Raw genomic sequence first — 24,791 nt, forward strand, 5'->3', positions numbered from 1 at the left:
TCCCGTCCCGCCCGGCCCGGCGGATCCCGCCGCCCGCCTCGGTCGGTCGGGCTCTCCCTGAGCGGAGCTGCCCTGAAGCAGCGGTGGGGCCAGTACTCACACATGCAGGCGCGGGCGGCGGCGCGGCTCGGACATCAGCCGGCAGCGGGGTCTCCTTCCGGCGGCAGCGGCCCGGCGGAGAACCTGGACCCCCACAGCCACCGCTCCCCCCCGCACCGACCGGCGGGGGACGAGGCTGCGGCGGGTACCCCGCGGAGCGCCCCTCCTCCCGCCGGGCAGACCCGACTCGCCCGCAGCCAGGCAGGAGCGGGGACGGGCAGCCGCGACCGCCCTACGGGGAAGAGAAAGGAAGGGAAGAGAAGGCGGGCAGGGCAGGCCCCGGCGCGGCCCTGCACACTGCCGGCTACCCGCGCCGCAGCTGCCCGGGAGACGTGGCAGTGAGGGCTGATGCTCTCATCACAGGGCGACAGGCGGCGGCGGCAGTAGCAGCCACCGCGGCGGCCAGCGGCCGCGGCCGGCCCAGGGAGGGAAGGGCTCCGCGGGGGGCGGGGCGGCAGCGCCGTGTCGCCATCTTGGTGGTGGCGGCGGCGCCGCGGGGCTGGGGCGCTGCGGGAGCTGATGGCAGGAGCTGATCGCGGGGGCTGATCGCGGGGGCTGATGGCAGGAGCTGATCGCAGTGCTTGGCGTTTTTCTTTGGGGGTTCCTTTTTCTTTACATTCGCGCGTCATGATATCATGACCAACCTGCTCTGCTTCTCCGACAGGGTGACCTGCTTAGTGGATGAGGGAAAGGCTGCGGATGTTAATTCATTTGGCTTTTAGTAAGCCTTTGATACTGCCTCTCACAGCATCCTCCTGGAGAAACGGGCTGCTCGCGGCTTGGATGGGTGGATGCTTCACTGGGTAAACACCTGGCTAGATGGCTGGGCCCAAAGAGTGGTGGTCAAGAGAGCTAAATCCAGCTGGTAGCTGGTGGCGAGTGGCGTCTGCATGGCTCAGCCTTTGAGCCAGTTCTCTGTGATACTGTTATCAGTGGTGGATGCGGGGGCTGAAAGTAAGTTTACAGATGACACTAAGATGGAAGGGAGCTTGGTCTACTTGAGGGCTGGAAAGCTCTATGGAGGGACCAGAACAAACTGGAACAAGGGGCTGGGGCTGAGGCCAACTGTATGAGACTAAGCAAGGTCAAGTGCTGCACTTGGGTCACAACAACCTGATGCAACGCTCCAGGCTTGGGGCAGCATGGCTGGAGAGCTGCCCAACAGAAAAGGAACTGGGGGTGCCAGCTGACAGCAGTCACAACATGATCCAGCAGTGTGCTCAGGTGGCCAAGAAGGCAAACAGCATCCTGGCCTGTACCAGGAATAGTGTGGCCAACGGGAGTAGGGACGTGATTGCCCCTTGGTGCAATGGCCCTCAGTTGCCTCAGGGGAGACTTAGATGGGATAGTAGGAGAAAATTGTTTGCTGAAAGCTTTCTCAAGGACTGGAATAGGCTCCCCAGGGAGGTGGTTGAATGCCTATTCCTCCAGAATCACAGAATCATAGAATTGTGAGGGTTGGAAGGGACCTCAAGGATCATCCAGTTCCAACCCTCCTGCCATGGGCAGGAACACCTCACACTAGATCAAGTTGATCACAGCCACATCCAGCCTGGCCTTAAAAACCTCCAAGGATGAGGCTTCCACCACCTCCCTGGGAAACCTGTGCCAGTGTCTCACCACCCTCATGGGGAAGAACTTCTACCTAACATCCAATCTGAATCTACCCATTTCTAGTTTTGCTCCATTCCCCCCAGCCCTATCACTCCCTGACACCCTAAAAAGTCCCTCCCCAGCTTTCTTGTAGCCCCCTTCAGATACTGGAAGGCCACAATGAGGTCACCTGGGAGCCTTCTCTTCTCCAGACTGAACAGCCCCAACTCCCTCAGTCTGTCCTCACAGGAGAGCAGCTGCAGTCCTCTGATCATCACTACTGCACAGTCCTTTTATTTTAGGGTGGGAAAGGTATGAAGATCAAAGCCATGATCCAAAGAGTCTCTCAGGATTTTGTATTTCCATGTCACTTTACAGATTCAGTGAACACTGCCAGCTCACTTCATTTGCAATAGTGAGACATGGACTTGTTTAAAAGATGCATACATGTGGCACTAAGGGACATGGTTTACCACCAGCCCACCAGAGTTAGATAATGTCCATGTCCCAGTGGAGGCCAGAGACAAGCAGAGTCCCTCAAGGATCAGTCCTAGGACCTGTCTTGTTCAACATCTTTGTGGGTGCCATGGGCAGTGGCATTGAGTGCACCCTCAGCAAGTTTGCTGATGACACCAAGCTGTGTGGTGCAGCAGACAGGCTGGAGGAAAGGGAGGCCATCCAGAGGGACCTGGACAGGCTGGAGAGGTGGGCACAAGCCAAACTCATGAGCTTCAATAAGAGCAAGTGCAGGGTCCTGCATCTGGGTCGAGGCAATCCCAGGCACAAATCCAGGCTGGGCAGGGACTGGCTGGAAAGCAGCCCTGAGGAGAGAGACTTGGGGGTGCTGGGGGAGGAGAAGCTCAACAGGAGCTCTCAGTGTGCACTTGCAGCCCAGAAAGCCAATCAGATCCTGGGCTGCATCAGGAGAAGTGTGGCCAGCAGGGCAAGGGAGGTGATCCTCCCCCTCTACTCAGCCCTGCTGAGACCCCACCTGGAGTACTGCCTCCAGTTCTGGAGCCCCTATTCCAAGAGGGATCTGGAGGTGCTGGAAGGTGTCCAGAGAAAGGCCACAAGCATGATCAGAGGGCTGGAGCACCTCTCCTATGAGGACAGACTGAAGGAGTTGGGGCTGTTCAGTCTGCAGAAGAGAAGGCTCCGAGGTGACCTAATTGTGGCCTCCCAGTATCTGAAGGGGGCCTACAGGAAGGCTGGGGAGGGACTGCTCAGGATCTCAGGGAGTGATAGGACTAGGGGGAATGGAATGAAGCTGGAGGTGGGGAGATTGAGGCTGGAGGTGAGGAGGAAGTTCTTCCCCATGAGAGTGGTGAAGCCCTGGAATGGGTTGTCCAGGGAGGTGGTCGAGGCCCCATCCCTGGAGGTGTTTAAGCCCAGGCTGGATGAGGCTGTGGCCAGGCTGATCTAGTGTGGGGTGTCCCTGCCCATGGCAGGGGGGTTGGAACTAGATGATCCTTGTGGTCCCTTCCAACCCTGACTGATACTATGATACTGTGATCATAGTTGGACCTTATGATCTCAAAGGTGTTTTCCAAACAAAGCAATACCACAATTCTAGCATCTTGACTAGACCCAAGCAGGAGTTGCCAGGGGCCATGCCCTGTCTCCTCATTTGCACTTTGCTCCATTAAGGACATTTTGTGTTGCTCTGGACTCACCAATAACAATAAATCCAGAAAGCTTCACATTTTTTGCACCATGAGGCAGCAAAAATAATTATGTGATAGCTATGAAATAATTAACTGCTTCATTTTAGCCAGCAAATCAGTTTATCTTATGACTGAACATCAACAGCCACCCTCAGCTGAGGTGTGACACATAAGCCTAACTAGAGGAGGCCAGCAGCACTGAGCACTCACAAGTACTCAGGACAGCCTGAGGGCACTGCAAGACTGGGAGAACAGTCAGCAGTGAAGGGACATCGGGCAGTATCTGCAATAGCCACCAAGCGGCAGCAAACATCAAAGGTTGTGGGGTGGTTGACACACACCGAGGGACCTGGGATGGAACAGTTAGATAACGGTGGGACTCGAGGGTCTGCAAAGTGTCTTCCAACCGAAGCGATTCTGTGTTTCTGTGATTCCACAGCTTTCGTGAACAGCTTGCAGCAAGTGACTCTGGGCCAGCTTGTGGGGGCCAGCCCACGGTGAATAAGTCTCTCTTTGAATGGTTAGCTTTCACAATCACAAGAAGAAAGCTGTCCCAGGGAGTGAGAGGAAATGCTGGAGGAAAGAGATAATCTTGCATGTGAGCAATGGACAATTCTGTGTGGAGATGCACCTGGTAATTCAGGCCAGGCACATCTGTGATCTGTGGTGACAGGTTGGACTTGATGATCTTTGAGGTCTCTTCCAACCTTAGTGATACTGTGATGATACATGGGATAGAGTTGGCCTGACCAACCCACTCTGATGGTGAGGAGAAAGTTCTTCCCAGAGGGAGTTGTTAGCCATTGGAATGTGCTGCCCAGGGAGGTGGTGGAGTCACCATCATTGGAGGTGTTCAGGAGGAGACTTGATGGGGTGCTTGGTGCCATGGGTTAGTTGTTTAGGTGGTGTTGGATTGGTTGATGGGTTGGACACGATGATCTTGAAGGTCTCTTCCTACCTGGTTGTTTTTTATTATTATTATTGTTGTTGTTGTTGTTGTTGTTGTTGTTGTTATAACTTGAGGCTATTTCCTCTCTTCTATCACTCATTACTAGGAAGAAGAGACTAACCCCCACTTTGCTACAGCCTCCTTCCAGGGAGCTGTAGAGCGTGAGGTGTTCACTCAGCCTCTTCTGCAGATTAAACAACCCCAGTTCCTGTGGCTGCTCCTCACAAGACCTGTTCTCCAGCCCCTTCAGCAGCTCTGAATTTATCAGAGAGCTATTTGAATGTTTGAGGCCTTTCTTTCCTCACATCTGCAAGGAACCCTTAATCCAGTCTGAGCTATGGTAACTAGTACTGAGGAAGAAGGAGTGGCTCAGGCAGAATGTGAAAGATGAGATCACCCTTGTCACATTTTGTGGAATCCCCCAAGTGTTTTTACTGATCCATGCATGGGACTTTATCATGTGAAACACTGGATTCCACCACTGAGAAGCCCAGGAAAATAGAGAGGCCCATGTTCAGAAAGACCCTTCCTCCCTGATTACAGGTGTAACTGCTACAGGGACTTTCATAAGAGTCACTGTATCACCACTTTCCAAACCAACACACTACAAAACCCTCCTCATTACTGTGCAGAGTGCTCAGGGGCAAGAGAAGGTCTCTGGACCTACAGGCAGACTGGCAGGCACTATGGATATTCAAACCCCAACAGCAGGCATGTCAGCTGCACCAAAGAACCAGCCTGTGCCAGCATCAGCTGCCCTTGTACAGAAGAATAAATATACAAGGAAAGCAGCTTGTCCAGCAAAGGATGAGGATGAATCGAGGCCATCATGGGAACAAGAGGAAGAGCCAGAGGTGGTCACTTGGTCTTTCTCTCTGGCCTTGGTAGATGGCCAAGGACAAATGGTGGATGAAATGACTAGCAGGTTTCAGCAACACGAGCAAAGTCCCTCTTCTTCTGCACAGGCCTGTGTTTTGCTTGTCAAGGAACTGTCTTGGAAGATCAAGATAATCTGGGAGGACATGTCCTGCTCCCTCCCTGTATGGTCCTCTGTTTCAGCCATGAGGAGCAGGTGCTTCCAAGGGAGAGAATTTGGGAGGTACACACCACAGCACACCCTATGGTTTTATTTATGTGACCATGGGGAGGACATGAGGAAGGGGGATGGAAAATCCACTTCAGACCTAGCTCTATGAGTATGTGAATGACAAGGAATTGATCCCCAGAAGAATGCTGGCTCAGTTTCCAGAAGAAAATCACTCAAAAAAAGCAGAACTGATCACAGTATCACAGTATAACTAAGGCTGGAAAGGACCTCGAGGATCATCGAGTCCAACCTATCAACACAGACCTCATGGCTAGACCATGGCACCAAGTGCCACATCCAATCCCCTCTTGAACACCTCCAGGGACGGTGACTCCACCACCTCCCTGGGCAGCACATTCCAATGACGAACGACTCGCTCGGTGAAGAACTTTCTCCTCACCTTGAGTCTAAACCTCCCCTGGCACAGCTTGAGACTGTGTCCTCTTGTTCTGGTGATGGGAGAAGAGACCAACCCCTTCCTGGCTACAACCACCTTTCAGGTAGTTGTAGAGGGCAATGAGGTCACCCCTGAGCCTCCTCTTCTCCAGGCTAAACAACCCCAGCTCCCTCAGCCTCTCCTCACAGGGCTGTGCTCAAGGCCTCTCCCCAGCCTTGTTGCCCTTCTCTGGACACCTTCAAGTGTCTCAATGTCCTTCTTAAACTGAGGGGCCCAGAACTGGACACAGGACTCAAGGTGTGGCCTAACCAATGCAGAGTACAGGGGCACAATGACTTCCCTGCTCCTGCTGGCCACACTATTCCTAATGCAGGCCAGGATACCATTGGCCTTCTTGGCCACCTGGGCACACTGCTGGCTCATATTCAGGCAGCTGTCAATCAACACCCCCAGGTCCCTCTCTGTTTGGCAGCTCTCCAGCCACTCTGACCCCAGCCTGTAGCTCTGCATGGGATTACCGTGGCCAAAGTGCAGCACCTAGCACTTGGACTTGTTGAATGCCATCCCATTGATGCTGCTTCTGATCCTCCTGAAGGGACTCCAAAAGCTCCTTCACAAGACACAAGTGATTCCAGTCAAAACTAGAGGAGCCCTGAATCTAGCTAGGTGGAGGACAGGGTCATCTGGGTTTATTGGATCTGTTGGATGGGCAAGTTGAACTCACAAGAGCACAAAGCTTTAGTATCACAGTATCACCAAGGTTGGAAGAGACCTCAAAGATGATCGAATCCAACCTGTCACCACAGACCTCATGACTAGACCATGGCACCAAGTGCCATGTCCAATCCCCAGTGTACCTGATGCCATCAACTACAAGGAGTGGAACCCATCTATATTACTGGTGTACAGGGGGGATCTCAGCAGCTGGATGCTGGAAGCAGAGCACCAGAAGGATGTGTGTTAACTGCTGCTGGGCATCACGGGGATGATGTAGAGTAAGAGTTGGGGAATGTCGTGGGCTGAGTTGAATCTGCTGCTGATACTCAATGCCACGTCATGCCAGCTTCTAGTGCTGGCTGGAGAGAAGTATTGTGGGGCGTGGAGTTCAGGTTGTAATGTGAGAGGCTTCCTGTTCTGGTTGCTGCCTGCAGCTTCCAAGCTTGGGGCATTGACATTTTCCGCTGTGCTGGCAGGCTGCTGCGTGCTGGGTAGTTGCTGCGTGCTTGGGTATGAGGAACTGTTTTATTGCTGGCTGCTGCTGCTGCTTTTGCTCAGGTAATTGCATAGTGTCTGAGCTCATCAAGCTCTTTATCTCAACCCAGAGGTTTTCTTGTGTTGCTTTCCCTCCCATCTGTGTGTGTGTGGGGGGCTTGCTTCTCAGAGTGGGCTGTGTTAACCCAGGACACTTGCTCTCAGCAGCTAAACACTTTCAGCCATCTGCATGTGGGCATGCACACTTAAATGCTTTTTGGGTGGTTTTTTTTAAGCACTCTGTTCCAGAGTTTGACATGAAAAGCTCTTCTTTATATTCTATTTAAGATTAAGGAACACCTTTGTCCTTCCTGACCAACTAGGTTTTGAAAGCAAGCATTGAAAGTTCTGATTCCTGAGATTCGATGAACTCCTGCCAAGCCTCATCTGATTTTCACTGTGACATGATGACACATTTGGAGAGGAAGCAAAACACTTTAACTTTACAAAAGTGGCAGCAAGAATAATAATGCCAATGGCCCTCAAAGCTCCCCTTCAACTTCAAAAACCCAGGCACTGCTGCGTTTAAGGGATGTCATTTAGCTCAGATTTGATGGAATGGAATGGAATGGGATGGGATGGGATGGGATGGGATGGGATGGGATGGGATGGGATGGGATGGAATAGAATAGAATAGAATAGAATAGAATAGAATAGAATAGAATAGAATAGAATAGAATAGAATAGAATAGAATGGACCAGGTAGGAAACTACTTTAAAGATCAAGTCCAACGTATCACCCAATACCATCAACTAAACCATGGCACCAAGCACCCCATCCAGTCTCTTCCTAAACACCTCCAGTGGTGGTGACTCCACCACCTCCCTGGGCAGCACATTCCAATGGACAATCTCTCTTTCTATGAAGAACTTCTTCCTAACCTCCAGCCTAAACCTCTCCTGGCACAGCTTGAGACTGTGTCCTCTTGTTTTGGTGCTGCTTGCCTGGGAGAAGAGACCAACCCCCACCTGGCTACAACCTCCCTTCAGGTAGTTGTAGACAGCAAGAAGGTCACCCCTGAGCCTCCTCCTCTCCAGGCTAAGTAACCCCAGCTCCCTCAGCCTCTCCTCACAGGGCTGTGCTCCAAACCCCTCCCCAGCTTTGTTGCCCTTCTCTGGACACCTTCCAGCATCTCAAAACCTTTCCTAAACTGAAGGGCCCAGAACTGGACACAGGACTCAAGGTGTGGCCTAACCAGTGCTCAGTACAGGGGCAGAATGACCTCCCTGCTCCTGCTGGCCACATTGTTCCTGATGCAGGCCAGGATGCCATTGGCCTTCTTGGCTACCTGGGCACACTGCTGGTTCATGTTCAGCCTACTTTCAACCATCAACTGTCCACTGCTCTCCAGCCACTCTGACCCCAGCCTGTAGCTCTGCATGGGGTTATTGTGGCCAATGTGCAGAACCTGGCACTTGGATGTGTTCAATCTCCTGCCCTTGGACTCTGCCCTCTGTCCAGCCTGTCAAGGTGCCTCTGCAGAGCTCTCCAACCCTCTAACAGATCAACTCCTGCCGCCAGTTTGGTGTCATCTGCAAATTTACTGATGATGGACTCAATGCCTTCATCCAGATCATCAGTAAAGATATTGAACAGGATGGAGCCCAGCACTGATCCCTGGGGCACACCACTGGTGCCTGGCTGCCAGCTGGCTGTGGCACCATTCACCACCACTCTCTGGGCTCAGCCTCCAGCCAGTTCCTAACCCAGCTCAGAGTGCTGCTAAGACAGAGACTGACAGCTTGGCCAGGAGTCAGAGTTAGATAATGGTTGGACTCAGTGACCTTAATCTGGAGGTTTTATGAGGAGTGCCTGAGGCAAGTGAGGCTGTTTAGTGTGAAGACAAGGAAGCTGAGGGGAGATCTTCTTGCTCTCTACAGCTGCCTGAAAGGAGGTTGTACGGAGGTGGGGGCTGCTCTCTTCTCCCTAGTAGCACGATGTGGGGGTTTAGGTTGGATAGAAGAAACTTCTTCACTGCAGTGGTTCTCAAACACTGGAATAGGCTCCCCAGGAAGCAGCTGAAAAGTGTAACACACAGAGGTGTGGTGCTGAGGGACACAGTTTAGCAGCAGACTTGGTACAGTTAGGTAATCATAGAATGGTTTGGGTTGGAAGTGACCTTAAAGATCATCTAGTTCCAACCACAGGAAGGGACACCTCCCACTAGACCAGGCTATCCAAGCTGGCCTTGACCACCTCCAGGAAGAGAGCATCCTCTGAGGACAGACCGAAGGAGTTGGGGCTGTTCAGTCTGGAGAAGAGAAGGCTCCCAGGTGACCTCATTGTGGCCTTCCAGTATCTGAAGGGGGCTACAGGAAGGCTGGGGAGGGACTGCTCAGGATCTCAGGTAGTGATAGGACTGGGGGGAATGGAATGAAGCTGGAGGTGGGGAGATTCAGGCTGGAGGTGAGGAGGAAGTTCTTCCCCATGAGAGTGGTGAAGCCCTGGAGTGGGTTGTCCAGGGAGGTGGTTGAGGCCCCATCCCTGGAGGTGTTTAAGAGCAGGCTGGATGAGGCTCTGGCCAGGCTGATCTAGTGTGGGGTGTCCCTGCCCATGGCAGGGGGGTTGGAACTAGATGATCATTGTGGTCCCTTCCAACCCTGACTGATTCTATGGTACTATGATCCACAATTCCTCTGGGTAACCTCTTCCAGTGTCTCACCACCCTCACTGTAAAGAACTTCTTGCTAGTATCCAGTCTGAATTTCCCCTCTTCCAGTTTACAACCAATGCTCTTAAAGGTCTTTTCTAAGCCAGACGATTCTACAATCCCCACCAGCGCCGAGACCTGGCAGGGCTCTGGCACCCAAGCACACACAGCTCCGGGCGTGCTGCCCCGTTGGCAGCACCTGACCCTGCTGATAAAGTTATGCCTCCAGAGTTTGCTCTGAAACCCTAAAGCAAACAAAGGGATGAGGCCGGCTGGCCTGCAGGGCCCGCGCCCCTTGCCCCGCCGCGGCGAGGCACACGGGAAGACAACTACCGCTGCAGCGGAGGCTCTGCTGTCCCTGTCCGGGTGGTTTCCGCGGCTGCTCCATCCCCGCGGTCCGTGGGTGGCTGGGGTCATGCCCTTACCGTCACCCACGTTCGGATGGTGAGGGAAGAAAGGCAGGGAGGAGCTGTCCCTCCCGAAGACATCGGCTCCCGCCCCGCGCCCCCAGCCGCGGCAGAGGAGGCGGCGGCGGACGCCGCGCCGCGCCTCGCCCCGCCTCGCTCCGCCCCGCCCCGCATCGCCTCGCCCCGCCCCCGGCACGCCGTGCTTGGGCAGCGACAGGAGGGCACGCGTGCGCGCACTCGTGCTCGCGCCCGCCCGCTCGCTCGCTCGGGCCTAGAGCGCCTGCGCGCGGGCCGGGGGGCTGGTCGTCGGCGCGCGGCCGGGGTAACCCTTCTGCGTGTGGAGCCACCCCCGGGGCGAAGCGGCGGCGGCGGGCAGCGGGTGTCCTCCGGTGCTGATCGCGTGAGTACGGGAGTCAGAGCAAACAACGGGGGAGAGCTGTCCGCTGTCGGGGCGGGCCGGCCCGTAATCGGGGCGGGCGGGCGGAGAGAGGGGCTGCGGTGACGGGAAGGGGGCGTTTGGAGCGGGTGTAATTGTGGAGGGAGGGGTAAGGACGTGGAAACGAGGGGTGGGGATAAGCGGTTTCCAGGGTGCTGTAGTTTGAAGTCCGTAGTGAAAGAGCGAAAGGGGGGGTTATTTAACTGAGCCTCGTAGCCGGAGCATCTGGTGCGTAGAGCAAACTTTGGCTCGCCTCCTGCAGCTCGCCCCTTCTAGCCTGTGCCCTGCGCGGGCAGGGGATCGATCCCCCTGCGGTGGTCTCTCCTGAGCGTCAAGAGGAGGGCTTGGGGATGTGTTCCTGCGAGTAAGTGTGCTGCTACGTGATTTCATTCTAGTGTGGTGTGACTGAAACTGATAGACCAGGCAACAGTTGCCTATCTGAAAATCAGACGCCAGGTGGAAGCGCTCTGTCGCTGGGCTCCGGAGCTCCGGAGTTAAGAAGACGGACGCAGTGCACCGCTGTTTCCATTTGAAGCAAAGCTCTGGAACGGTTTCATAGTAAACTCAGTACTTGGTGGTGTTTTCGTCATTTCACGCATGGAGAAACAGGAGTGCAGTCAAGTGATGCTGTGAGCTACAATTTTCTCCCTGATGATAGATAAGCTGCTTCACTCCTTGCTCTAGGTGGTATTTTGGAGGACTTGAGAGAAGGTTTGCACATATTCATAAGAGTTCTCATGTGATGAAAATGCCCCAGTTGGAAGATGGAAATGTGTTTGCAGGTCTCAAGGGGAAGCAGAAATGGGGCTACTAGCAGAAGTGTTTGAGAAGGTTTGGTTTTCAATACAAAAGCTTCTAAAGTTTAGCTCTCAATATGATTGGAAACAAAAGCTTCTAAAGTTTAGCTCTCAATATGATTGGAAACAAAAGCTTCTAAAGTTTAGCTCTCAATATGATTAGAAAACTTTGCAGCCTTAAGATTTTCACAGCACTATGGAAGTAATCAAAAAAAAAAGGAATATATGTATTTAATTTCTTACTAGCACCTGCTTATCTCAAAGTTAGAATGGAGGTCTCCTATGGATTTAACATTCTTTCCACCCTTTCGATTGACAGCTAAGGAAGTTCCCAAGGAATGGTTGTGTCAGTTTAGAAGAACTCAGTTTCCAAGAGGGGATTGGAGAGCAAGGTGAAAGCTTGATGTCGTTAAGTTATCATAGTATCAGTCAGGGTTGGAAGGGACCACAGGGATCATCTAGTTCCAACCCCCCTGCCATGGGCAGGGACACCCCACACTACATCAGCCTGGCCAGAGCTTCAGCCAGCCTGGGCTTAAACACCTCCAGGGATGGGGCCTCAACCACCTCCCTGGACAAACCATTCCAGGGCTTCACCACTCTCATGGGGAAAAACTTCCTCCTCACCTCCAGCCTCAATCTCCCCACCTCCAGCTTCATTCCATTCCCCCTAGTCCTATCACTACCTGAGATCCTGAGCAGTCCCTCCCCAGCCTTCCTATAGGCTCCCTTCAGATCCTGGAAGGCCACAATTAGGTCACCTGGGAGCCTTCTCTTCTCCAGACTGAACAGCCCCAACTCCTTCAGTCTGTCCTCATAGGAGAGGTGCTCCAGCCCTCTGCTCATCCTCCTGGCCCTTCTCTGGACACCTTCCAGCACCTCCACATCCCTCTTGTAATAGGGGCTCCAGAAATGCATGCGGTACTCCAGGTGGGGTCTCAGCAGAGCTGAGCAGAGGGGGAGAATCACCTCCCTTAACCTATTTGGCTAACATTAAAAAACCCCAAAGAAATCAACTTTAGGATCTGCTCACATTCTTTGAGTATGCCTTGTATGCCTTTTTTATCAGTAAGGTTGATAGCTGTGAGATGATCTTCCTCTAAATGCTATATTCTCTGTCGCTTTGCTACTTAAATAATTTCCCATGAACTTCTCTTTAACACTGTGAAGCATATCACCTTTCATCCAGGTTGCTGTTACTCTATAGGATTTTTCCTGATAAACACTTTTAAGTATCACTTGTCTTGGTTTAGATTTATGTAAGTGGTTCCTTGTCATTTTTGTAGCAGCTATATCTGATTTTCATAAATGCAGTGCTACAGGCTGGGGTCAGAGTGGCTGGAGAGCAGCCAGGCAGAAAGGGACCTGGGGGTGTACTGGTTGATAGTAGGCTGAACATGAGCCAGCAGTGTGCACAGGCAGCCAAGAAGGCCAGTGACATCCTGGCCTGTATCAGGAGTAATGTGGCCAGCAGGAGCAGGGAAGTCATTGTGCCCTGTGCTCAGCGCTGCTTAGGCCACACCTTGAGTCCTGTGTCCAGTTCTGGGCCCCTCAGTTTAGGAAAGATGTTGAGTTGCTGGAAGGTATCCAGAGAAGGGCAACAAAGCTGGGGAGGGGTTTGGAGCACAGCCCTGTGAGGAGAGGCTGAGGGAGCTGGGGTTGTTTAGCCTGGAGAAGAGGAGGCTCAGGGGAGACTTATTGCTCTCTACAACTACCTGAAGGGAGGTTGTAGCCAGGTGGGGTGGTCTCATTTCCCAGGCAGAGAGGAGGAACAAAACAAGAGGACACAGTCTCAAGCTGCACCAGGGGAAGTTTAGGCTGGAGGTGAGGAGAAAGTTCTTCCCAGAGAGAGAGATTGGGCATTGGAATGTGCTGCCCAGGGAGGTGGTGGAGTCACTGTCCCTGGAGGTGTTCAAGAGGGATTGGATGTGGCACTTGGAGCCATGGTTTAGTAGTGATGAGGTGTTGGGTGACAGGTTGGACTTAATGGTCTCTGAGGTCTTTTCCAACGTTATTTATTCTATGATTCTTGGGTGCATGTTTTAAGGATTGCATCCCCAAGCATTCAAGCTACACTTGTTGTAATGATTGTGATTTCTGTCAGATGCTGTTCTTGGCCATAGCACCTCCAAAGGATGTGGGTTAGAGCTCTTACATTGTAGGCTTTAAACTTTTCACCCCTGTTAAAACCCATCTGATAATTGGGCAGAAGTCTGCATCGATGTAAATGATGTTCTGACATGGCAAAGGGCCTGTGCACTTAACAGCTTAACAAAATCATGCCCTCTACACAGTATCTTGGTAGCTAGCTCTGCAGGTAGGCACTGACAATTTGTGATCCTGACTAAGACTGGAAAAAAGGATCTGCTCATGGCTAAGGGACTGTTTTTGATTAAATTCTCATGATGAAGTACCTCTGGGAGAAGCAAATGGTGGGATTCTGTTCTCAGGTATGCATTCATAATACACATTGCAGGGGAAGAGAACTAATGAAGTTGTACATCTTTGTTCATTGGCACTTGTAAGCTGGAAACTACATATGTGTTAAGTAACCACACTTCCATCCTGTATTGCTTTAGCTACCTGTGGTTGATACTGGCCTAAATGAATCACTGTTAGGTATGAACAATTAGAATAAACCAGGATGGAAGAGACCTTCCAGATCATCGCATCCAACCTATCAACTAATCCAACACCACCTAATCAACTAACCCATGGCACCAAGCACCCCATCCAGTCTCCTCCTGAACACCTCCAGTGATGGTGACTCCACCACCTCCTCAGGCAGCACATTCCAATGGGCAATCACTCTCTGTATAGAACTTCTTCCTAACCTCCAGCCTAAACCTCCCCTGGTGCAGCCTGAGACTGTGTCCTCTTGTTCTGGTGCTGGCTGCCTGGGAGAAGAGACTAACATCCACCTGTTTACAACCTCCCTTAAGGTAGTTGTAGAGAGCAAAAAGGTCACCCCTGAGTCTCCTCTTCTCCAGGCTAAGCAACCCCAGCTCCCTCAGCCTCTCCTCACAGGGCTGTGCTCCAAACCCCTCCCCAACTTTGTTGTCCTTCTCTGGACACCTTCCAGGAAGTCAACCTCCTTCCTAAACTGAGGGGCCCAGAACTGGACACAGGACTCAAGGTGTGGCCTAACCAGTGCAGTGTACAGAGGCAGAATGACCTCCCTGCTCCTGCTGGCCACACTATTCCTGATGCAGGCCAGGATACCATTGGCCTTCTTGGCTGCCTGGGCACACTGCTGGCTCATGTTCAGCTGCTGTCAACCAGTACCCCCCAGGTCCCTCTCTGCCTGGCTGCTCTCCAGCCACTCTGACCCCAGCCTGTAGCACTGCATGGGGTTGTTGTGGCCAATGTATAGAACCTGGCACTTGGATGTGTTCAATCTCATGCCCTTGGACTCTGCCCATCTGTCCAGCCTGTCGAGGTCCCTCTGCAGAGCCTCTCTACCCTCTAACAGATCAACTCCTGCCCTCAGCTTGGTGTTATCTGCAAATGTACTGATGATGGACTCAGTCCCCTCATCCAGATCATCAATAAAGATGTTAAAGAGGATGGGGCCCAGCACTGATCCCTGGGGCACACCACTAGTGCCTGGCTGCCAGCTGGCTGTGGCACCATTCACCACCACTCTCTGGGGTCGGCCATCCAGCCAGTTCCTAACCCAGTGCAGTGTGCTGCTGTCCAAGCCAGGGGCTGATTTCACGCTAAAATAAGAATGTGCACTATTTTAATACAGTGTTTTTCTCAGCTGTTGGTTTCTCTTGTTTTCTTTGCTCTTGTGCAGGGAGAGGGGTGTGGGGGATTTGGCCAGATTTGTTGGTGGGGTTTTGTTCCTGGTTTTTGGTGTAAAGTGACAAGTTCTCTGACATCTGGCATCCCCTCCAGCAGGGCAGCAGCTGCCAGAAAAAGATAGGTTATTGCTGAGTCGGATCATGACCTTGCCTTTCCATTATACATGAGATGCCTGTGTTCACAGAAATCTGTTTTCTCCCCTGTGCTTTTTCAGACTGTTCCACTGGCTTTGTGGGGGAAGGTGTTTGTTAAACTGTGTAGCATGTGTTTTAAAAGACACTTCTGTGGTGAGCACTTAGGTAGTTACAGGGTGTGCCAGTACTGCTTGCTGCACTCTTTGCTCAGCTTTGCACTCTGCCTGACTGTGCTGTGGCTTTTACAGTGAGGTCAGTAGCTCAGTCAGTTGTGTAACAAGAGAGGCCATTCATAAATGTGTTTCTTGGCCTGGAGATGTTAGGTTGCATTTCCCAGCATAAGATCACAGTTCATTACATCTTAGGAAAGTGAAAACGGTGCTGGAGTTTGGGAGTAGCAACAGCTGAGCTGCTCTGGGCTTGATAATGATGGGTCATGCAGCAAAGGCTCTGTAGTGGCTGAGTAAAGAAAGCATCAGCTTTTCCTTTGATCTCAGGCTGGGGCCAGAGTGGCTGGAGAGCAGCCAGGCAGAGAGGGAACTGGGGGTACTGGTTGACAGTAGGCTGAACATGAGCCAGCAGTGTGCCCAGGCAGCCAAGAAGGCCAATGGCATCCTGGCCTGCATCAGGAACAGTGTGGCCAGCAGGAGCAGGGAGGTCATTGTGCCCCTGTACACTGCACTGGTTAGGCCACACCTTGAGTCCTGTGTCCAGTTCTGGGCTCCTCAGTTTAGGAAAGATGTTGAGTTGCTGGAAGGTGTCCAGAGAAGGGCAACAAAGCTGGGGAGGGGTCTGGAGCACAGCCCTGTGAGGAGAGGCTGAGGGAGCTGGGGTTGCTTAGCCTGGAGAAGAGGAGGCTCAGGGGAGACCTTATTGGTGTCTACAACTGCCTGAAGGGAGGTTGTAGCCAGGAGGGGGTTGGTCTCTTCTCCCAGGCAAGCAGCACCAGAACAAGAGGACACAGTCTCAAGCTGTGCCAGGGGAAGTTTAGGCTGGCAGAAATTCTACACAGGAAGAGTGATCGGCCATTGGAATGTGCTGCCCAGGGAGGTGGTGGAGTCACCATCACTGGAGGTGTTCAGGAGGAGACTGGATGGGGTGCTTGGTGCCATGGTTTAGTTAATTAGGTGGTGTTGGATGATAGGTTGGACTTGATGATCCTGAAGGTCTCTTCCAACCTGGTTTATTCCTTCCTAAAGTCTTGATGTGGTGGTTTAGGTGCTGTTTGTCAAGGGTCAGGCCTCTGTTCTGTAGGTAAACTGTGACAGTGTATGTCTCTGCTCACCAAATTGCCTGGAGCTGTTAAAAGTAGCCATATCACCACTCCTCAAGGTCTGAGATGTGAAGCACTGGAACAAAAGCAGTGCTCATGTCAAGATTCCTCTGGGGCTTTGTATTAAAATGTAACTTGATTCTTTATTTCCCCCCCCTCCTGTGTTCCTGAAATTGTAACCTTAAGTTTCTCTACCTGGAGATAGATTGGCAGAGCTGTGGCAGGCTAGTTGCACCATTCAACTACTGTCCAGATGAACAGTCAGGAAGTGTCACTTGGTTAATCTGAGGTGGTAGAAGTGGGGACTTGCTATTTTGGACATCAGTAGAGGATGACAGAGCTCAGGGGTGTAGCTCACAGGTGCCTGCTGTGGCTGGAGAGGACTCTGTTACAAGCAGGCAGAAAATGCCTCTATTCTGAGTAAACCAAATGAAATCTTAATGATTACTTGTGTCTATTTAATTTCAAGAAACAGAGTGGACCTTTTAAACCACTTTTAAGTCTCTATTTTGCTTCAGCTAGTGAGATGCTATACTGGGTGTAGGGCACCTGGTGTTGGCTGTGGTCGTGGTGCAGGTGCTGGTTTCTCTGAGGAAAAGGCCATGTGCTGCAGCTGTGCTGAACACAGCCAGCCCCAAAATAGACCCTCTGCTGTCCATAGCTGAGCCTGTTGGCCAAGCTGCTTGCCCCATGGTGAAAATCTATTAAGGAAGTGCAAAATGCTGCACAGCAGCACTGAGAGATGAGTGAATGGGGGTGGGGCAAAGAAGGGAGAAACAGCTCTGAACACTGAGGCCCAGAGAAGCAGAAGGGGAGGAGGTGCTCCTGGTACAGACCAGGTATCCATCCTGCAGGCTGTGGAGAAGACCATGCTGGAGCAGTTTGTGAAGGGCTGTAGTCATGCTTGAAGCAGGGGTGGAAATGTGAGGAGAAAAAAGTGGCAGTGGGGACCCCCATTCCCTGTCTCCCTGCACTGTTGTGACATGGGCAGCCCATTGCAGTGATTGCCCATTGGAATGGGCTGCCCAGGGAGGTGGTGGAGTCACCATCCCTGGAGGTGTTTAGGAAGAGACTGGATGGGGTGCTTGCATGGTTGAGTTGATTAGATGGTGTTGGGTTGATAGGTTGGACTTGATGATCTCAGAGGTCTCTTCCAACCTGGTTAATTCTATTCTATTCTAAATGGGGACTAGAGGAGGTAGGAATGAAGTAGTGAAGTTGAGGCTGGAAGGAAAGGAGGGGATGGAAAGTGGTTCAGCTCTTGGCTCTCACCATCCAACTCTATTTTTAATTGGCAGCACATTAATTTTTACTGAGTTGAATCTATCTTTGACTGTAGTTGGTAATTGATCTCCCTGTGTTTAGCTCAAACCATGAGCTTTGTAATCTTACTGTGTCGTCCCCCCCACTCCCCTCACCCTGTCAGGGAAGTGAGAAAGCTGCTGTGTGGGTGTCTGGCAGCCAGAAAATGAATAACACACAGCCAAAAGACAGTGGACTTCATGATAACCAGTGCTCAGGAGTTGGTGCTTTTGTCCAGTGCCTTCTGTGTGGAACAAATGGTTCAGCTCTATAATCATTAACCAAATCAGATTTGAACACAGAAATAGCCCTCCTCCTTTTGGGGTAGCGTTGGGTGGAAGAACAATAGCATCACTGTTAAGGACAGGTGAGGTGCTGGGATGCTTCTCTTTTCTTCACTGCCCAACAATTCAGAGTGAAAGATGGATGGAGAGTCTTTCAGTGCCTTGTGTGTGAAATGGATTTGTTGTGGCTGGAGAGCAGCCAGGCAGAAAGGGACCTGGGGGTACTGGTTGATAGTAGGCTGAACATGAGCCAGCAGTGTGCTCAGGTGGCCAAGAAGGCCAATGGCATTCTGGCCTGCATCAGGAACAGTGTGGCCAGCAGGAGCAGGGAAGTCATTGTGCCCTGTGCTCAGCACTGGTTAGGCCACACCTTGAGTCCTGTGTCCAGTTCTGGGCCCCTCAGTTTAGGAAAGATGTTGAGCTGCTGGAAGGTGTCCAGAGAAGGGCAACAAAGCTGGGGAGGGGTTTGGAGCACAGCCCTGTGAGGAGAGGCTGAGGGAGCTGGGGTTGCTTAGCCTGGAGAAGAGGAGGCTCAGGGGAGACCTTTCTGCTAGGATGCTCCTTGTGTGTGAAATGGATTTGTTGTGTTTGCCTGCCGGGCCTGCCTTCATTTATGTCTGTTGCAGGGCTTCTCTGATGCCCACACACATGGAAACAGTATAAAACAAACACCTAGGTTGTTTCCTGGTGTGGTAGATGTTCTTTATCTTGTTTTAGATTGTGAATCAGGGAGTTGTAATGGCTGTTTGAACTTCTGTATTGAATATCAAGTAGTTACCAGGTAATAGAGGGCAAGAAAATTGAGTGGAGCCAGAACATCTGTTGGTAGCCCTTGCACAACTGAAATGTCTTATCTGGCAGTGGTTGTTACTCTAATCAAACCCCATGAGTGCACCTTGGTCAGTTTCTTTGTAATTCATGTGTTTCCTCTTCAAAACTGGCTTGTTTGAGGCAGTTTGAATGCTATCAGTTACTGTCTGGGAATGTGTATTGCTTCTCAGGATCTCAGGCAGTGATAGGACTAGGGGGAATGGAATGAAGCTGGAGGTGGGGAGATTGAGGCTGGAGGTGAGGAGGAAGTTCTTCCCCATGAGAGTGGTGAAGCCTTGGAATGGGTTGTCCAGGGAGGTGGTTGAGGCCCCATCCCTGGAGGTGTTTAAGCCCAGGCTGGCTGAGGCTCTGGCCAGGCTGATCTAGTGTGGGGTGTCCCTGCCCATGGCAGGGGGGCTGGAACTAGATGATCCTTGTGGTCCCTTCCAACCCTGACTGATGATACTATGATCATCCTCCCAAAATAACCATTTCTGCTGAACTGGAAGCTGAGCTAGTGTTTTGCTGCTGGTGGTTACAGAACTGTGGAACCAGGTCTTCTGATAGGTTTCAGTGAGAAGAGCAGACAGAGGATCACAGAAGGTTGCTGCAGCCTCCTGATCTGGCTCACCCCATGTTTGCATGAGGGCTGGTGCAGAGGAAGTATGTTTTGGAAGCAGGAGCAGAGAGGAAGGTGAGATAGTGCCAGTTGATACCCAGGCTGATAGGACTTTGTGGCTGACCAGTTAAAGCACACAATGATCCTAAGGGGTTTATCTATGCTGCTACGTGTCTGAAACAAGGAAACATTCCCCCCCCAGAGCTCCTGTGCAGTCCTAATAATAAATCAGACCTTTGTGCTGTAGAGGAGGCTTTCTGGGACAGCTCTGAAATATCTACATGCTTGGAATGTGCTTACTGCACAAAGAGCTCAAACAGGTTTGAGTTACAGGAAACTCCTTGCAAAGCTGTGTCTCTCCTTTCTCTCCTCACCTCTAATTCAGTCTGCCTCAGCCCTGCCCCCTGAGTGTGCTCAGGCCCCATCTTTTCTGTGGGGTTTTGTCATTGTTGACTGGAAGCATGAGAAAATCCCACCTCTTATGTGATATAAGGGTGCTCATAAGGTCCTCTTAGACACTGCCTTCCACAGAGCTGCACCTATATGTCAGCTTTAATACATAGCAGCGAGGGAGGAGGCTTAGGCAGGCTGGCAGCAAAGCTCTTCCTGGCAGCTGTGTGCCCCCTAGATGGGCAAGGTGCCAGAGACACCTCCTTTGTTTCCATCCTGTTGATTCTGCCAGGTTGCTAGAGGAGTATTATGGGGCAGAGAGGTGGAAAAGCTAGACCTATTGAAGCACCCTTGCATAGCATACACACTTCTGTCTGTGTTGGTATGACATCAACAAATATTTCCAGGTGATAAGGGAGTGCAGGGGGAGTGCCTGGACTTCTCCACAGGTATGGACAAGAGGGCAGAGAGCCCAGAGAGTGGTGGTGAATGGTGCCACGTCCAGCTGGCAGCCAGGCACCAGTGGTGTGCTCCAGGAATCAGTGCTGGGCCCCATCCTGGTCAGCATCTTTATTGCTGATCTGGATGAGGGGACTGAGTCCATCATCAGTAAGTTTGCAGATGACACCAAGCTGGGGACAGGAGTTGATCTGTTAGAGGGTAGGAGAGCTCTGCAGAGGGACCTTGACAGGCTGGACAGATGGGCAGAGTCTGAGGTCATGAGATTGAACACATCCAAGTGCCGGGTTCTGCACATTGGCCACAACAACCCCATGCAGTGCTACAGGCTGGGGTCAGAGTGGCTGGAGAGCAGCCAGGCAGAGAGGGACCTGGGGGTACTGGCTGACAGCAGGCTGAACATGAGCCTGCAGTGTGCCCAGGTGACCAAGAAGGCCAATGGTATCCTGGCCTGCATCAGGAATAGTGTGGCCAGCAGGAGCAGGGAAGTCATTGTGCCCTGTAGTCAGCACTGGTTAGGCCACACCTTGAGTCCTGTGTCCAGTTCTGGGCCCCTCAGTTTAGGAAAGATGTTGAGTTGCTGGAAGGTGTCCAGAGAAGGGCAACAAAGCTGGGGAGGAGTTTGGAGGACAGCCCTGTGAGGAGAGGCTGAGGGAGCTGGGGTTGCTTGGCCTGGAGAAGAGGAGGCTCAGGGGAGACCTTATTGCTCTCTAAAACTGCCTGAAGGGAGACTGTAGCCAGGTGGATGTTGGTCTCTTCTCCCAGGCAACCAGCACCAAAACAAGAGGACACAGTCTCAAGCTGCACCAGGGGAGGTTTAGGCTGGAGGTTAGGAAGAAGTTCTTCCCAGAAAGAGAGATTGGCCATTGGAATGTGCTGCCCAGGGAGGTGGTGGAGTCACCATCACTGGAGGTGTTTAGGAGACTGGATGGGGTGCTTGGTACCATGGCTGAGTTGATTAGATGGTGTTGGATGATAGGTTGGGCTTGATCTTTGAGATCCTTTCCAACCTGGTTTATTCTATTCTCTGCTGAGGCATGGCTGGGTGCCCTGCTCTGCTAGGGGGAAAGGAGGGAGGCTGTCTGCCATCCCGAGTGGATGTGAGCTGAGGGAGGGGCATGTGGAATGGCACTCGGGAACCTCTTAGGGCTGGGGGAAAGCAGGAGGTGTTGGTGCTTTTATTGGTCACCCTGCCAATTTTTGAGCTGTCCCCTTCCTGCAACATGGGAGAAGTAACAGAGATCTCATTATGGTGTGGGGTTTCCTGGATCAAAAGTATCTGCTGCTTGCATACCACTCTCCATACTTCTTGGAGTGACTGCTCTACAGGAAGGAGGGCTGTGGCAGCAGCAGCAGTAAGTGGTTTAACATGCTTGCTTCGTTTGGCTTCAAGTCCTGAGCAGTGGAAAAAGTGCTTGAGGATTTGGTTTCTTTTCTTTGTAATTTTGTGTGTGTTTGGGGGGGCGTTTTTGGTGGGTGTTGTTTTTGCTTGGTTGGTTGCTAAATAGCCCGTGCCTTCAGCATTCTCCCATGCAGTTGGTGATGGGTTTCTTTCTTTCTTTTATAACAGAGGTAATAGGATTATGAAAGAGATGTTAAAAACTTTTAGCTCAGTGCCCTACTGTAAAACCAGTCTGCCAAAAAGAAGGACATGCCTGTGAAGGGAGCAGGTTTAGATGCTTGTTAAACTTGAGGTCTAGAACTGCCTTGCACAGAGGCTAAGGGAGCTGGGGTTGCTTAGCCTGGAGAAGAGGAGGCTCAGGGGAGACCTTATTGCTCTCTACAACTACCTGAAGGGTGGTTGTAGCCAGGTGGGGGTTGGTCTCTTCTCCCAGGTAAGCAGCACCACAACAAGAGGACACAGTCTCAAGCTGCACCAGGGGAAGTTTAGGCTGGAGGTGAGGAGAAAGTTCTTCTCAGAGAGAGTTGTTAGCCATTGGAATGTGCTGCCCAGGGAGGTGGTGGAGTCACCATCCCTGGAGGTGTTCAAGAGGGGATTGGATGTGGCACTTGAAGCCATGGTTTAGTAGTCCTGAGGTGTTGGGTGACAGGTTGCACTTGATGATCTTTGAGACCTTTTCCAACCTTACTGATTCTCTTTGGGCCAAAATCAAAAGCAGAAATGGGTTAGCTCTGGGGGTATCATGAAGAAGCATGACAATCTGCTTTACTAAACCCTCCAAGAAATAACTGAAGCTTAAAAGATAGAATTTTCACTCTACAGCATCAGCTTTTCATGGAATCATAGACTCAATAAGGTTGGAAAAGACCTCAGAGATCATCAAGTCCAACCTGTCACCCAACACCTCATGACTAACTAAATCATGGCACCAAGTGCCACATCCAGTCCCCTCTTGCACACTTCCAGGGATGGTGGATGGAGACCTTTCTCATTTTTCACTGATTTTGGTACTCTGGCCAATGTGATATTTGCATAACTAGTTTTTTCTGAGTTTGAATAAGTTCCTTGGTGCTTTTAGCTTTGTGCCTTTAATTGCTGTGCTATTCTGGTCAGCTGTAGCTTGCTAAACTAGATTTGGTTATGCTTCAGTGAGACTCATTTCACAGGAAGATTTGTACTCTATGTTCCTATGAAAGTTTCTTGGTACCTGTGATGAAGGTCAGACCTAGCTAGTCAGGTGTGACAGCTATGGGAAGAATCTAGTCACACAGCAGATGTTTTCTCACCCCTCTTTGAGGGTTAGTCACCGTGAGTTCCAAAGTGCACAAGAAAAACCCCCACATTTCCAGTATCTTGGAGGTTATTGCTGATACCAAGATTCACTGAGTGTTGACTTTTTGATTGAATTGTTTGCACATGCTTTAGAATCATAGGATCAACCAGATTGGAAAAGACCTCAGAGATTACCAAGTCCAACCTAACACCTCCTGACAACTAAACCTTGGCTTCAAGTGCCATGTCCAGTCCTTTTTTGAACATTTCCAGGAACAGTGACTCCACCACCTGGGTGATTTAGGGATACTAAAGATGACAAGAAGGGCTTCTATAAGGTGCTGTATACAACTGTATTCCTGTGTAACTTAGTTTAGTTTAGTTTCATTCAGGGTTGGAAGGGACCACAAGGATCATCTAGTTCCAACCCCCCTGCCATGGGCAGGGACACCCCACACTAGATCAGCCTGGCCAGAGCCTCATCCAGCCTGGGCTTAAACACCTCCAGGGACAGGGCCTCGACCACCTCCCTAGACAACCCATTCCAGGGCTTCACCACTCTCATGGGGAAGAACTTCCTCCTCACCTCCAGCCTCAATCTCCCCACCTCCAGCTTCATTCCATTCCCCCTAGTCCTATCACTACCTGAGAGCCTGAGCAGTCCCTCCCCAGCCTTCTTGTAGCCCCCTTCAGATACTGGAAGGCCACAATTAGGTCACCTGGGAGCCTTCTCTTCTCCAGACTGAACAGCCCCAACTCCTTCAGTCTGTCCTCACAGGAGAGGTGCTCCAGCCCTCTGCTCATCCTCCTGGCCCTTCTCTGGACACCTTCCAGCACCTCCACATTCCTCTTGTAATAGGGGCTCCAGAACTGGACACAGTACTCCAGGTGGGGTCTCACCAACTCCAGGTGGGGTCTCACCACTACCTGAAGGGAGGTTGTAGCCAGGTGGGGGTTGGTCTCTTCTCCCAGGCAACCAGCACCAGAACAAGAGGACACAGTCTCAAGCTGCACCAGGGGAGGTTTAGGCTGGAGGTGAGGAGAAAGTTCTTCCCAGAAAGAGAGACTGGCCATTGGAATGTGGTGCCCAGGGAGGTGGTGGAGTCACCATCACTGGAGGTGTTCAAGAGGGGACTGGATGAAGCACTTGGTGCCATGATTTAGTAGTCCTGAGGTGTTGGGTGACAGGTTGGACTTGATGATCTTTGAGATCTTTTCCAACCTTACTGATTCTAGGACTACTATTTAGTATTCTATTTGGGGAAGAGGGGTCTTCATGAGGCATTCTGTGTGTGAAAGAGATTGGCCATTGGAATGTGCTGCCCAGGGAGGTGGTGGAGTCACCATCACTGGAGGTGTTTAGGAAGGACTGGATGGGGTGCTTGGTGCCATGGTTTAGTTGATTAGATGGTGTTGTGTGAGAGGTTGGACTTGATGATCTCGAAGGTCTTTTCCAGCCTGGTTAATTCTATTCTGTTCTGGGAAATGATTCCCACTGACAGTAGGACAGTTGGTGTATTTGTCAGAGGCAAGCACTGGGAACTTCAGCAGTGTCTACTTAGAAAGGAATCTTGCAAAGGTGACAAAGAAAATTGATAGGTGTGAGATTTCACCTAACTGAATGGGAGGAGAGGAGAGGAGAAAAAAGGTTGGTGTGGCAAGTTCAAAGGTTGTAATTTAACACCCTTGTGCCTTAGCACTTTTGCAC

General features: G+C 51.5%; 2 protein-coding genes across 4 annotated transcripts in view; one reads left to right on the forward strand and one right to left on the reverse strand.

The window, feature by feature from the left end:
- The window catches only part of TMEM39A (transmembrane protein 39A), a 36,214-nt gene extending 35,751 nt beyond the window's left edge, over positions 1-463 (reverse strand). The window contains exon 1 of the mRNA XM_068165960.1: positions 101-463. The gene's annotated coding sequence lies outside the window, so the exon portion shown is untranslated. The remainder of the gene's footprint in view (positions 1-100) is intronic.
- Positions 1-24,791, forward strand: part of B4GALT4 (beta-1,4-galactosyltransferase 4) — a 44,540-nt gene that overhangs the window by 862 nt on the left and 18,887 nt on the right. Inside the window, exon 1 of one of the 3 annotated variants that reach the window (XM_068165963.1) lies at positions 795-902. The exons of 1 other annotated variant lie outside the window; for it this stretch is intronic. The gene's annotated coding sequence lies outside the window, so the exon portion shown is untranslated. Of the gene's footprint in view, positions 1-794; positions 903-10,394; positions 10,499-24,791 lie in introns of those variants that run through there. One more of the 3 variants, XM_068165961.1, reaches the window with a different exon arrangement.

This window comes from Melanerpes formicivorus, unplaced genomic scaffold (assembly GCF_026170545.1).
Source record: "Melanerpes formicivorus ecotype bairdi unplaced genomic scaffold, bMelFor1.0.p_v2 SCAF_95, whole genome shotgun sequence".
NCBI classification, from domain to species: Eukaryota; Metazoa; Chordata; class Aves; order Piciformes; family Picidae; genus Melanerpes; species Melanerpes formicivorus.